Below are 3,308 nucleotides of genomic sequence, written 5' to 3' on the forward strand. Positions count from 1 at the left end.
TGCCACAAAACCACCGAAAACGCAGTTAAAAGCGGCCTAAAAATCAGTGCAAAAACCTCTGCAAAAGTTGTCGTCCTTCACCCCAACGAGCAGCTCCTCCATACTGCATCAACTGCTATAAAGCGAGCCGAGTTCGAGTCGGGATAGTCGAGGTTTGTTGAGGTCTCTGGCGAGCCAGGCTCAAGTCAGATTTCCTTTCTTTATTTCATTTAATTTCTTGTGAAGTCGTTTCGAGATTCGAGACATTTGGACACCAATTGGCGAGGCAAATGTTTATTGGAATCTAGAGTTGGATGCAAATCGAGGTAAGTGTCGTGGTTAACCTTGACTTGAGGGAATAAGACTTGTTTATCTATTTGCTACGTGATTTATTGTATGGGTCCAATGTATATGTGAGGTGATAAATACTTATGCATTGTGGTTGAGTCAAAGCATGCGAGTGGAATTTCTTCATTGTGAATAATTGCCTATTTAACTAAACTTTTCCTGTTTAAGTTTATTATTTGTTTATTTAATCATTTTTCATGAAATTATTGCTAATTTAATTATTGTTGAATATTTTGGAAGGCGAGGTCGGTATTCTAGTATTGAATTGATTGATAAGTATAGATCCCGGCATTTAAATACTCTTCCGAATTTATATTATCATTTCATGGTAAGGAAGAGTGTAAAGAACAAAGGGTGATACCGTGCCATTTTAACATTTATTATTTATTGATTTATAAAGAGAGGAAAAGAGTCAAAGCACGAAGGGTGATGCCGTGCCATTTAAATTATTTATTCATCATACTGTGGCAAGAAAGAGAGTTAAAGAACGAAGGGTGGTGTAGTGCCATTCATATTATTTATTTATCATTCCATGGAAAGAATGAGAGTAAAAGCACGAAGGGTGGTGCCTTGTCATTTTTTTTATTTCAGCTACCTATTTTGTTGTTGGTGCATTATTTGGCTGCTACGTGACACTTCCGCGGCTGAAATTTTTATACCATTTCCCTTCACATGTTTCCTCCCAAAATTGTAAAATTTGTTAATTACTGTGTTTAATAATGCTTTGTATATGTATATACTTGTACAGGTTGTTTACGTATATGTCTTATCATAGCCTCGTCACTACTTCGTTGAGGTTAGGCTCGATACTTACGGAGTACATGGGGTCGGTTGTACTCATACTACACTCTGCACGTCTTATGCAGATTTTGGAGTTGGTCCCAGTGGTGTACCATAGACTTGCTCGGATTCAGCTACCTAGAGGAGACTTGAGGTATAACTGCACAACGTCCACACTTCTGAAGTTCTCTTCTACTTTATATTGGCTGTGTATTATCTTTCAAACAACTTGAATTTTATTGAGACCTTTATTTGTATTATTCTTGTAGCTCGTGTACTTGTGACACCAGATTCGGGGATGTATTTAGATGATTCAGTTGTTATGGTCTTTCGTACTTTATTTCAGTCATTGACTTCCTTTTAATTTGATTTGTTTAAAAATGGTTAAGATTATTCTAATGTTGGCTTGTCTAGCAAGTAAAATGTTAGGCGCCATCACTGTCCCGGAGGAGAGAATTTCGGGTCGTGATAAGTTGGTATCAGAGCACTAGGTTACTTAGGTCTCACGAGTCACGATCAAGCTTAGTAGAGTCTGAAGGATCAATACAGAGATGTCTGTAGTTATCTTCCAAAGGCTATGAAGTTTAGGAACAATATCACATCTTCTTATTCTGTCATGCGAATTTTATTCTATTATTGATGGTTGAACCATTCTATTCTTATTCTCTCGCAGATGGCGAGAACACGTACTACATCTACTGCCGGACTGGAGCCAGAGCCCCCGATGGAAACTATGACCATGGGTAGAGGCTGAAGCTGAGGTCGTTCCAGAGGCCTAGGTAGAGGCAGAGGTAGAGCCCAGTCTAGAGTTCGAGCAACATCACATGTTGTAGCACCTCAGGTGGATTTGGAAGCGAAGGTTCCAACTCAGACTGTACATGTTGGACTAGTTCAGGTCCCGGAAGGATTCATAACTATCCCAGTACTTCAGGACGCTCTAGTCCGTTTGGTGAGCCTTATGGAGGGTGTGGCCCATAATGGTATATTTCCAGTGGCACCAGTAGTCTCATGGGATGGGGGAGGAGCACAGACTCCCTCTACTCCCGCTCCGGAGCAGATGGCTTCCCAGAATCAGGCTCCAGCAGTCCCGCCAGTTGGGGTAGTTCAGTCAGTTGTTGCGGCACAGGCCAGTGATAGGCGTGCCATGTCTTTTGAGGCTTTATTGAGATTGGACAAGTTTACTAAACTCTTTCCAGTTCACTTCAGTGGTACACCTTTTGAGGACCCACATGATTATCTTGACAACTGTCATGAGGGGCTGCGGAACATGGGTATAGTTGAGACCAATGAGGTTGATTTTGCTGTATTTCAGATGACGGGTTCCGCCAAGAGGTGGTGGTAGGGGTGGGCATCGGTCGGTTCGGTTCCATTTTGTAGAAGTTCGGTTCGGTTCATTCAGTTTTCGGTTTGTGATTTTAATAACCAAAACTGAACCATAATAACTTCAGTTTAATTCGATTTTTCATGTTCGGTTCGGTTTAATCGGTTCAGGTTTTCAGTTTCAAGCCATGGCAAAAATGGTACGAAACAAAAAATATATATTTCTTGCGACTTGGGACGATATCGGCTACATGCGATATATTATTTAAAATTAAGATAAGATTTCCTTCTAAAGTTTGATGTGGATATGAAGTCTTTCGAACTCTCTTTCTCTGCTACAATCAAGTATCATCATGATTAATTATTCACACATCTTTGTTCATTGATAATCATACAATTAAGTTTAGTAATTTTACGATTTTTATAGTGTGTAGCTTTGATGATATTATTTGCCTGCAAAATTGGTGCTTTCTTGAAATATTTGCTGCTTTTATGCAGCGCTTTCATATGATCGTATGATATCTTGTTGGGAGTGCTTGGGGGAAGGTAAAGATATTTTTTGGAGGGGTTTCTAAGTAAATTATTTTGTTTTTGATAAAGCATTAAGTTAATTTTGTTTGGTTTTCCATCTTGTTTAAAGTAAGGAATTTATTGTCTAACTCTAATTAGAGTAATGAATGTTGTTAGGTTTTTCATCGAAAGATACTCAAATGGTTGATTGTTGGCTCATATGTCTATTCCAATGTAAAGATTAATCATTGGTGTCAATTTATTGGTAGGAGGAATGTAAAAATGAGGTAATTCTTATTTCAATTCTCACACTGATTTCAAATAGGATACAAATATTCAGTGATCTTAGTTGGCATTTGGCAAGCTGATGA

The 3,308-nt window shown here is 38.8% G+C and overlaps 1 long non-coding RNA gene across 1 annotated transcript; it reads left to right on the forward strand.

Annotated features, from left to right (window-relative positions):
* The first annotated feature begins 2,709 nt into the window (after window positions 1-2,709).
* Window positions 2,710-3,308, forward strand: LOC138903496 (uncharacterized). Its single transcript, XR_011412669.1, has 2 exons — window positions 2,710-2,772; window positions 3,115-3,308. It is a non-coding gene; the product is annotated as an uncharacterized lncRNA (long non-coding RNA).

This window comes from Nicotiana tomentosiformis, chromosome 12 (assembly GCF_000390325.3).
Source record: "Nicotiana tomentosiformis chromosome 12, ASM39032v3, whole genome shotgun sequence".
Lineage (NCBI taxonomy): Eukaryota > Viridiplantae > Streptophyta > Magnoliopsida > Solanales > Solanaceae > Nicotiana > Nicotiana tomentosiformis.